An 11,811-nucleotide genomic window follows, 5' to 3' on the forward strand; every position below is an offset into this window, starting at 1 on the left:
GTTGTCTCGCGATGTCTACTCACTATACTACATTTAGCATGACTTCTTGATGCAATTGAGCTCAAAGCTGGAGATGATCTCCATATTCTACCGCCGTAACTAGTCCGAAACGTAGTACACAGTACACACTTTTTAAGTGAACTCAGGTTGTTAAAAAATTAAACCAGCGACCTGTCACAGAAACGTACCCCGGTCTCCCGCGCAACAAGCGGGGGTACTCAGCACTATACTAACGAGGAGCGCTTGTCTGCAGCTGAGCGTCAGCTCTGTTTACTGTCAGCAGTCATTTCCTCATTTCCAAAGACTTTTTCACCTGCTCTCAGCTTTTAAAGACGGTCATAAACGCTCAAGAAGTAATTAATGTCAGTTGGAAGTCTGTTTCTGTTGTCTCAGCTCTTGATAAAGAAAAGCCGTGCGTGGGAGAGTCCCTCTCTGAAGAAGTTTGCCGTCACTCTGCGAGGGAGAAAAGCCATCAACCACCGAGGCAACCACTGAGACAGTTAACATTAAACACGTGAAATGCGAGATGTTGTGATTTTTTTCCCGCTTGAGGCTTCTATCGTTTCTACTCTAACGAGAAAGACCTCTTTATTAGACGTGAGATTTTAAGATCTACTCACACCGTGTTGCCATTAAGGCTACCTAGTTAAAAAAAACTTATCGTCATCTTTTTGAACGTGATTATTAGACACCCGTTAAATCTCCACCGAGGTTTCTTGAGAGATCGTTCAGCGAGCGAGTATTTAAAAACTAGGTCGCTTCCAACCTCTGCTGTTACTGTAAACTCGGGCGTGATGATGTGCAGTGTGCCTTTCCTCTTGTCGTATTCAAGAGTACTCACTGTGTGAGCGCCTCACTGCGTGTTCTGTACTCTACTGTGATTTAATTTAGATGAGTACGTGGAGTAGAGTGACAAGATCTACTTGAACATTTTCGGTTTGTGAAATGAAACACTAAATACACTACTGTAAATACAAGTAATGGACATTTAAAATAACCACAGTACAGCTAGAAGAGTGAAAGATAAAAGACTATTTAGAATGACATTCACAATAGAATTAAAAACGGCACAGCCGCCCGAAAAGGGACTTGAACGCTGGGACCTCAGATTAAAAGGCTGATGCTTTACCGAATGAGCTATCCGGGCTCTGAAAAAACGCCGACACTGTCGGGATCCTCGCAAGTCACGTGTCTCTTGTGCCGAAGAGCAGTCATACCTGACCCGTCTGGACTGACCACTGACAGACTTTATCCAGAAGCGACGGCACCACTTCCAGTAGAATGAGTGAGAAATACAGCATGACATGGGTAGTTAAGGGGCTCCCACAATCCATCTTTCCTCACATTACTGATTTTTTTCAATAGCATTTTGACCTTTTTTCACATTCAGATTTTTTTCACATTTAATAAAATCTTTTAATCAACAATATTAAAAAGAAAACAAATGGAACATTTTTTGGAACAATAATTAAAAAAAAACTTTCAATGCCTTGGTTGTATGCGTTTATAAAGGGAGTTGCAACAGTGCTGAAATGTAAAGAGCATTTCTGTAGAGAAAACAGCATTTTTTCTGCCTTGATGTTAAGCTTAGGGAGAATGTCTTTTAGAAATTCTATTTTATAACACCTTGCACAGCCTCCCGGCAGACTAACAAATATTTTTTGGAGAAATTGGCTCACACACCGGAAGACACTAACGTTTATTTACGTTAGAGTATGTAAAACTCAGGCTTTAACAGATGTTCATGATGTTTCACACGGGGTGTTACCTGTTGTAGTGTTTCAAAAGATGTGTTAGCGGACCACAAATTATCTTGAAAAGATTTGGGTTTTCAAACCCGACTTAATTATTTGGAAGGCGCCTGTACCACCAACGCACTTCCAAGAAGCACCTGCAAATTATCACAATCCTCTCTCTCACCTACAAAGTTATGGAGACACAGACGTCCAGTGAAAACTAATTTTATTCACTCAAGTCTCCACTCTTTTGTTGTGATGTCATTTTAATTAATATTAGCTCTGATAAGGTGTCGTTTTTGCCTCTTAAAGTTAAAGTCTGCTCCTTTCTTCCTGGTATAGAAATAACATGTTCCATCTTTGTTTAAAAACACCACTAAAAGTACATTATTCAGCTCTAACGCCTGTGTGCATTGACAAGACATCTCAAAAGGACTTATCAAATAAGAACACGATCCTTCCTGTTACCATTCCTTTGGTTGGGGCGTTGTTTCACCCTTTTATTTTCTTCTACAATATTTGCAGACAGGGTTTTATCACTCGAGTTGTACAGAATAAGTGTGCATCGGTCCATGAAAATCATCAGTAGTGCTGTTTTTCTATGCATAGTTTAATCAAGAGCACTTAAAAGATGCAAAAAGCTTTCAAATAAAACAGAATTGAAAGACAGTCGAGTAATTAGGTAGAAAAAAAGCACTTCCCCGTCTGGGAATTAACCACAGTCGCACGTGTGACTGGATACAAAAATAATAGATTAATTTCTGCCCAGTCTCTTGAAGCTTCAATGCGATTATTTTTCCTTCCTTATTTCTTCATTCCCATGAATTTACTCTGTAGTAGAGGAAACGCGAAAGTGGGAAACTGCAGGCTTTCTTCGTGAGTGGTGGATTGTGATCAGTGAGCATCTGCACATCTCTAAGTCTGTTCCTTTACGTTTTTCATTGGGGATGTAGCTCAGTGGTAGAGCGCATGCTTCGCATGTATGAGGTCCCGGGTTCAATCCCTGGCATCTCCAGGTGCTTTATATTACAGTACTCACATTGCAATCTTCTGTTGAGTGAGAACTCTTTCCTTGTGTTCAGAGAGAGCCAGGTTTACACAACTAAATGCAGGCACACTCGACGTGCTGCAGAGTTGCGCTGCTGTTTTAAATGTACCTCATTTAGTTCTGTTAAATCCTAAATTATTTGAACTAACCATAACCCTAATAATTTAGTTCAAATTCAGGAAATCCAGAGATTGCTTCACACTTGCCGTGGCTTTTGCAGAAAACACCTCTTGAATCTCACCCGGGATTTCTTGAGAGATCATTCAGCGAGCGAATCCTCCTTCTGAACTCCGCACTGTCCTGTACTGCTCTCGTGTAGATGTGAAGCACAGCCATAAACACACTTTAAACTTTTTCCGTTTGTTAATGAAAATGCATGAGCATGACAAGTATTGATCGTATAAAATATCCATGGCACAACTCGAGAAAGTACTGAAGGACTACACATCGACTTTTGATGATTACAAGAGATTCAAGAAACACAACCGTCCGCACCTGGGTTTGGATCCTGAATGCTAGAGTTAAAAGAACATAAGCGACGTTTATGACCTATAAACTCTCTAAATTGTCTTATAATTTATTAAATAAAACACTTTCTTAATAATTACTTACTGATGATAGACGATTTATTGAATTTGAACAAAATCACAATTACAAACTTTTTCGGTTAAACTGTTATTCACATACTCTAACGTAAATAAACGTTAGTGTCTTCCTGTGTGTGAGCCAATTTCTCCCAAAAATATTCGTTAGTCTGTCGGGAGGCTGTGCAAGGTGTTAAGAAATAGAATTTCTAAAAGACAGGCTCCCTCAGCTAAACATCAAGGCAGAAAAAATGCTGTTTTCTCTACAGAAATGCTCTTTACATTTCAGCACTGTTGCAACTCCCTTTATAAAGGGTGTGCACACGTATACAACCAAGGCATTGAAAGATTTTTTTTAATTATTGTTCCAAAAAATGTTCCATTTGTTTTCTTTTTAATGTTGTTGATTAAAAGATTTTATTAAATGTGAAAAAAATCTGAATGTGAAAAAAGGTCAAAATGCTATTGAAAAAAATCAGTAATGTGAGGAAAGATGGATTGTGGGAGCCCCTTAACTACCCATGTCATGCTGTATTTCTCTCTCATTCTACTGGGAGTGGTGCCGTCGCTTCTGGATAAAGTCTGTCAGTGGTCATTCCAGATGGGTCAGGTATGACTGCTCTTCGGCACAAGAGACACGTGACTTGCGAGGATCCCGACAGTGTCAACTTTCTTTCAGAGCCCGGATAGCTCAGTCGGTAGAGCATCAGACTTTTAATCTGAGGGCCCAGGGTTCAAGTCCCTGTTCGGGCGGTTGTGCTGTTCTTAAGTCTATTGTGAATGTCATTCTAAATAGTCTCTTATCTTTCACTCTTCTAGCTGTACTGTGGTTATTTTAAATGTCCATTGCTTGTATTTACAGTAGTGTATTTAGTGTTGCATTTCACAAACCGAAAATGTTCAAGTAGATCTTGTCACTCTACTCCACGTAATCATCTAAATTAAATCACAGTAGAGTACAGAACACGCAGTGAGGAGCGCACACAGTGAGTACTCTTGAATACAACAAGAGGAAAGGCACACTGCACATCTGCAGAACATCACGTCCGAGTTTACAGTGAGAGCAGAGGTTGGAAGCGACGTAGTTTTTTAATACTCGCTCGCTGAACGATCTCTCAAGAAACATCGGTGGAGATTTAACGGGTGTCTAATAATCACGTTCAAAAAGATGACGATAAGTTTTTTAACTAGGTAGCCTTAATGGCAACACGGTGTGAGTAGATCTTAAAGCAACTGCAGAGTACCCGTAATGGCAACACACCGCTTTGAGTTCGGCTTTTCTTATTTCTTCTGCAGAACCAGTGGTATCGGAATATACTGATCCGCATAAGAAGCGCTTTCGGGTTCTGATCATTTTTATTGAGCGCTGCTCTAAGTACCACAGGCAAGATGGCTGGTGGTCTAAGGCGTTGCGTTCAGGTCGCAGTTAACCCTGGAGACGTTTGTTAAAATCTCACTTCTAATAAAGAGGTCTTTCTCGTTAGAGTAGAAACGATAGAAGCCTTAAGCGGGAAAAAAATCACAACATCTCGCATTTCACGTGTTTAATGTTAACTGTCTCAGTGGTTGCCTCGGTGATTGATGGCTCTTCTCCCTCGCAGGGTGACGGCAAACGTCTTCAGAGAGGGAGTCTCCTACGCACGGCTTTTCTTTATCAAGAGCTGAGACAACAGAAACAGACTTCCAACTGACATGAATTACTTCTTGAGCGTTTATGACCGTCTTTAAAAGCTGAGAGCAGGTGAAAAAGTATTTAGAAATGAGGAAATGACTGCTGACAGTAAACAGAGCTGACGCTCAGCTGCAGACAAGCGCTCCTCGTTAGTATAGTGCTGAGTACCCCCGAGAGTAGAAGGCGGGAATATATGGTGTAAGGGCGTGATCTGTGTCGTTAATAAAATAGTTAAAATAATATGAAAACGTCTCTTTATTAAGATACACAACATTTATGGCGACGAGAGATGAGTGGTTAACGGACTCAAAGCGAGCAGAACACTGCTGATTTTAGTTCTCTTGCTGGTAGAAACGAACTTCTGAATTTTCGGACTTTTCGTTTAGCTTGCGCCATGGAAGATATGGCCGCCAAGCCGAGAAGCTTTGCTTATGCCCGGCTTTTTCCACCGCTTCTACTGAACCTCGGAGCTCCGGATTTGTATACGGAATACAAGATATGGATGGAGTCGTACAGATTTTTTTTAAATAGCCGGTGGATCTACAGAAGGTCAGGATGCCGTGAGACGTGCTACATTACTGCACTGTATCGGGGCTTCCGTGCAGCGGATTTTCGCCAACCTCCCTGGAGAAAAAGACTGTAGCTTCCTTTACACCGCGGAGAAATATGGTTTTGCAACGGCATAAATTTAGGCAGAGAACTTAGTCTCAGGACGAATCTGTTGATGCTTTTGTGACTGCACTAAGAGAACTGGCTAAATCTTGTGACTTTGGAGTATTGGAAACTGACATGTTAAGAGATCAACTTGTGGAAAAATGTGCACATAAGAGACTATAAATTGCTGCAGGAGGAAGGGCTGACTTTAAAAAGAGCTCTTACAGTCGCTAATATTCATGAAGCAGCTCAAGCAGAATCAAGAATGCTTTCTGACCACAGTGACAAAGTGACACTGAACGGGGCGCTCGCTCAAACTTTACAAACAAAAGCCGAGCAGCAGGACGCAGTCATGCTAGAGAAATAGAAGAACAGGGGACGGCTGACATTACATGTTACAGGTGCGGACTAACAACGCACAAAGCAGATGAATGCGGAGCGTGAACAGCAAAATGTCTACACTGCAAGAAAACAGGACATTGTGCACATGTCTGCAGAACATCACGTCCGAGTTTAAGGAAAAGTATCCTTTTTATTGTTGTTGCTGCCTCCGGTTTACATTTGGCGATGTAAACCGGATTCAGAAAAAAATAATTTGAACAACCTTATTCCCATGCTTATTTGAAGGCGCGGTGGCCAAGTGGTAAGGCGTCGGTTTCGTAAACCGAAGAGCGTGGGTTCAAACCCCACCTGCGCCTGTTTCATTTGTCACCGCTTTCCTTTAGTTTCAAAATCTTAAGAAAACTCGCAATGTAGGGATCTCAATAGTAAGAGAGCATAACTGTCGCCAGTGATTAGTATTCTTGGATATCCTGCCTTGTTTTTTAGTCGACAAAGCTTATCTCTCTTCACACCCATCTTCCGAATGATCGCCTCAGCATTGGGAAGGAACGTGCGCTTGGTACAGCCCCCGACTCCATGGTCTGATCACAAACAGATCGGGTGAGCTGTCAGTCCAGGTTGGAAGTAACGTTCGAAAGCACTACAAATCTGACTTAGGAACGAGAAGACCATGCTTTTTTATACGAGTAAACGATAAAATAATATACTGCCTGCAAGACTCTGTCAAGTTCAAGTTCAAGTTCATTGTCATTATACTCATACACAGGTATATGGTATAACGAAATGCTTTTTAGCTAGCTCTCGGACATAAATAGTACAAAGAAAAAAACACAACAACAATACAATTGTATAACAAAAGAAAGACAACAGCCGATGTGCAAAAAACAACAGGCAGTGTGCAAAACAACAAAAAGGTAACAGGTTATGTGCAAAAACATGCATCAAAAGAATGAAATAAAGGGATAGAAATGATGGGGAGTGAGCTTTTGACATGTATGGTAGAGGTAGATTTTCAATGTGTGTTTGGGTTTTTGGTAAGAAAGAAGGCACTGTGAGGTTCAGATCATAGGTGAGAGGTGAGGAGAGAGTGAGAGAGGCTGGGAGTTTAATAGTTTGATAGTGCGGGGGTAAAATTAATCTGGTAGTCCGGACCCGAATGCTCCGGTACCGTTTTCCATGTCATGCTAAACGCCACAAATTGTGTTCGTCTAGTCGTATCTATCGTCCTAAAGTTACGGAAAATCGCATGCGACTGGTGCAATCAGCACACATTTTTTCAGGATAGTCGAGCAGTTTAAAACAGCAAATTCACAGCTTTTTATAAGCTTTGTGTTTCACTCTCCAAATAGAGGCACGGGTTCAAATCCCACTCCTGACCATCAGGTGTTTTACCCTGTCTTTTTTACCTGCCTTTACACTGTTTCAGTCTTGTTGTGCTCGCTGACAATCACAGTACGAGGAAGACGGAGAAACTGCTTAGCAAAAACATAACGGACAGAAAAAAGCTTCGTAAACACGTGAATGTGATTAGCAGCAGTAAGGTATGTATTCAAATGTTTAAGGCTGATTTATAACAGCAGCAGAAGAAAGGTGCAGCCTTTGTGAGAATTCGCGGGTTTTTATGCTGCTTGGACTTCTTTCAAGCCTATGAAGTGACCCCCGTTTTATTTTCATTTTCAAACTTCAGAGCCGAATAACAAAGAGGTTTCATGAGTGACAGCATTCCGTTCCAAATACCGTTTCCACGATGTATTCAGCGACGGGAATGAAATATTTTAGTGCTGGCTCAAATGCGAGGAATTTCAGAAAAACCTGGAAAAGCAACGCTTGCAGTAAATGACAAATGTAATGCGTGTAGTCAGCATGAACAGAACAACGCAATGCTCTGTAAAAACGATCTGAAGCCGCAATTACTCTTTTATCTCGGGCAGTTCATTCCGATACGTTTCCGCAGAATAAATAAAATGCCGAGCTCCAAACATGTTGTTGCCATTATTGTTACTCCTGCTACTGTAGTTTAAAGCTTTAATCAGTGGGTATGTAATGTTGTAAAAGGGCTGGACTACTTTGTTCAGTCCAAATTCCACTATGTGAATTTATGCTTTTTTAATATAAGCATTAACAATACAATGCGTGCTCAAAAACCCTTACTTATTAGCTTAAGAAACGGCAGTGTTTTGACAAAGTGTGGTATTCGAACAGAAAATGCTGAAGTGTTTAATATTTGCTTGTGAGCAGATCTCCCTCGATTTAGACAAACTCTTGTTCGGCTGATGATTTCAGATCAAAATCTGAATCAAGTGGAAAGAAAGCTGAATTACGCTGGGTACTGGGTATCACTGTTACGCCATCAGGTCATGCTAGGAGGATTGGGGGGATGAAATTGACACAGAGGGACCCAATGTGGGGGCTGAACCCACAGTTCTGAGATTAAGAGATTCTTGCTCTATGGACTGCGCCTATATAACTCTTGTGCTACAGCGGTAATGTTTCTGGGTGTGGATGAACATGACATTATAGACTGACAGCAGGAACACGTGGCCCACAGGCAGTGACAGTTTCGCTATATTTGGCTGCAGTATATTGTGTTGAGAGCAGCATTAACTTTCCTGCAGAGATGGGAGTGCCTTTAATACAGCTCTTTCAATCGGACAGAGTAACAGGAACTGACCTAAAGTTTCGGCTGTGGATCCATCTCCACATGGGGGACAGTAAAATAGCGATGAAGTAATGTTTCTGGGTGTGGATGAACATGACATAATAGACTGCCAGCAGGAACACGTGGCCCACAGGCAGTGACAGTATCGCTATATTTGGCTGCAGTATATTGTGTTGAGAGCAGCAATAACTTTCCTGCAGAGATGGGAGTGCCTTTAATACAGCTCTTTCAATCGGACAGAGTAACAGGAACTGACCTAAAGTTTCAGCTGTGGATCTATCTCCACATGGGGGAAAGAGACAGTAAAATTGCGATGAAGAAACATAAAGATTTGTGCTCGCTGCAAAGTAGGAAAGAGGTGGTCAGACACATGAAACAGCTTGGTGATAATTTGCAGTGACAATTTTATGTTATTTAGTACACGGATTTCTCTTCATGTTCCTTAAGATGTGTAATTTGTATGTTGGTTGTATGAGAACAGTTTCTCCTAAAGTCCTGTCAATTGACAGTGGAGAGCTAGCTGGTGCACATCTTCAAGAAGACTCTCTTTAAGGCGGTTACAAGTTTCTCGAACAAATCTGTGTCATATTTTTAAAATAGTTTAGCTAATGAGCAACGAGAGTACAAATAAATTCTCCCACCCTCCATTTGAAGATAAAACTCCATGTGCGAGTCAAAGTTTCCTTGAAGCTACTGATGTTCGTCATTATTGGACATTCCCGATGATATTGACTAAGAAGCTCAATTTTTACGTGTTGTAGTTCAACATGTGCAAAACATTCGTATCCCCTGCAAATATCGGCAAGGTCAGTGATATTCTCAACAATTTGTGCCATTGCAATTCGTGCGATTGGTGCCATACTTTTTCGAAATGTATACTGACATGCCAGGATCAGAGGGTCATATTTAAAAAACTGGTGCATTAAAATTTCTTGTACTTCAGGATTTTGATAGTCTGTTACATTGTCTTTCACACGGCGGTGTCAGAACTGTGAGACATTTTCATAATCGGGGGGAAGGCCGTAGCAATAAGCAGAAAGTGCAGTTACCTTTTCCCAGTGTAAGTCCGTGTTGTGGTGAGTTTTTAAAATTGGTTTGCGATTTTCTGAAATATATTCCATACAAAAATATAATTTGGACAGTCGCTATTTATTTGGATATTCCTTTTCAGTGAAGATGTCTACAGTATTCCAGCCGGATTAGTACTGATCGAAGAGAGCCATCTACAGGCGAAAGGCGACATAACATCACAGCAGCACCATTTAAGGTGGAACGAAAAACACGCATAAGAAGCTGGTGAATAAGAAGCTACTGTAACTTCAGCCTCGTAGCAGACCCTTGGAGGCACGCTCAAAATAATCATCTTTCCAAGTACTTAAGAGTCATATTTAGATCGCTTTACTGCAATTTTATGTGATTGATGGGAGATGTGAAGCCATCGAGCCTGTACTGCACTTTCACATTGAAACTGAAGCCATTTCTCATGCTTTCTGTCAGTTTCGGGGCTGCAATTGAGTGTAAAGGAGGCGACTTGAAATTGAAACGTGTAATCACCTTACAGAGGGTCTTCACGACGGGGTGCGTCAGCTAGTTCTCCATTATTGTCAGTTTACTGGACTTCTGAAGAAACCTATCTACAGCGAAGATACAAACTGCACAGTTTAAGGCACATGAAGAGAAATCTGTTTGCTGATTGACTCAAAAAATGTCGATACAAATAATCTGCCAGGCTGATTTACTTGTCTGACCACCTCCCTCAGTTCCCCTTTGCTGTTAGCACAATTCTTTCAGTTTCTTTTCTTGTATTTTCCTTGCTATTTTAGTGTTCCCCATGTATAGATGGATCCACAACCGAAACCGTTTTCACCCTGTGTTTTTGCAGCGTCAGTCTGTATGAGGAGCACGACTTGCACAGCTCCAGTGGTGCAATCGGTCAGCGCGCGGTACTTATACAGCAGTGCACAGCGGAGTCATGCCGAGGTTGTGAGTTCAAGCCTCACCTGGAGCAGTGTCTTTAGCTACTGAGAGCAACTTTCGAGTTTAGATACTGTTAGGTATTTGATGGAGATAAATTAACATCAATTGAACAAGTAAAGATTTATTTCGAGTCACAATCAAAGAAGGCTTCACAGCTGAAACGTTGTGTTTACTTCTATTTTCAGCATGGAATAAACCTATACTTTTCCATTTGCAGCCCACGCATGCTGTGATGCAGCTCCCTACTTAAATTTCTATCAGCTGTGTACCACCAGTTGACCTGTACATAAATATATGAGAGAGGTCTACTGAGACAAGAGGAGCACTGAAGACTTGATAAAGCTCTCGCATTAGATTCTGTGTTTATGTTGTTCCCCAGATTTGTTTTTAATGTTCTTTTTCTTTTGAAGTTGTTGCGTTTGGTTTTTTTTCTGATTGGTAGCTACAACGGGTCAGTTGCAACAAACTGGCTGCTGAAATTTGTCAGCAGCTCTGTAGCAAACCTGTTCTCAATTGCAACAAACCTAAAATAACATCTGCTCCCCATTAGATGTTACTAAAGTAGGAGACTAAGCAGACGAAGTGGAACAATAGATTACATTGGAACTGTCCTGAATGTAGTGGAAATAATATCGTCATTAAGTAATGAACAATTGCTTTCCAGACACTACAATTATTCACAAGGAATTTTATCAATACTTATTTTATTAATAAAAGTGTAATATCTTAATAATCAACTTTAATGTTATCTTTATTAGTAGCTGTATTACAGGTAATGCATGCACAGACTTTATTATACTATAATGAATTTTCAGATATCCCGGGGAGAGAACTGAAATGAAGGAAATACATATTTAAAGGGGTGTAAGTCTTAAATGTGTTCTGTCACATAGGGGTGTTAATTGAATAGATTTGTTGTAATATTATTTGACTCTACACTTGTGTTTCTCAGGAGACAGCATTAATATTGGAGATTTGCGGATACAGATAATAAGTTGTACTATACAGGCAAATGTATGGTTACCTTAATGAAAAAAAACTCTTATCATTACCCTTTTCAACATTATTATTTAAGACAGTCTTTCAGAACAGTATTCTCGTATTAGTGGCTATAGTCTAATCATAATGGTGGTGAAACA

At 40.7% G+C, this 11,811-nt stretch overlaps 4 non-coding genes across 4 annotated transcripts; all 4 read left to right on the top strand.

Moving 5' to 3' along the window:
• Nucleotides 1-2,679: 2,679 nt before the first annotated feature.
• Nucleotides 2,680-2,751, top strand: trnaa-cgc (transfer RNA alanine (anticodon CGC)). Its single transcript has one exon. It is a non-coding gene; the product is annotated as a tRNA-Ala (tRNA).
• Nucleotides 2,752-4,048: 1,297 nt separating this feature from the next.
• trnak-uuu (transfer RNA lysine (anticodon UUU)) lies at nt 4,049-4,121 on the top strand. Its single transcript has one exon. It is a non-coding gene; the product is annotated as a tRNA-Lys (tRNA).
• Nucleotides 4,122-6,320: 2,199 nt separating this feature from the next.
• trnat-cgu (transfer RNA threonine (anticodon CGU)) lies at nt 6,321-6,392 on the top strand. Its single transcript has one exon. It is a non-coding gene; the product is annotated as a tRNA-Thr (tRNA).
• A 4,217-nt stretch (nt 6,393-10,609) lies between these two features.
• trnai-uau (transfer RNA isoleucine (anticodon UAU)) lies at nt 10,610-10,703 on the top strand. Its single transcript has 2 exons — nt 10,610-10,647; nt 10,668-10,703. It is a non-coding gene; the product is annotated as a tRNA-Ile (tRNA).
• Nucleotides 10,704-11,811: the final 1,108 nt, after the last annotated feature.

Source organism: Lepisosteus platostomus, chromosome 5, assembly GCF_059453375.1.
Source record: "Lepisosteus platostomus isolate fLepPlt1 chromosome 5, fLepPlt1.hap1, whole genome shotgun sequence".
Taxonomy (NCBI): domain Eukaryota; kingdom Metazoa; phylum Chordata; class Actinopteri; order Semionotiformes; family Lepisosteidae; genus Lepisosteus; species Lepisosteus platostomus.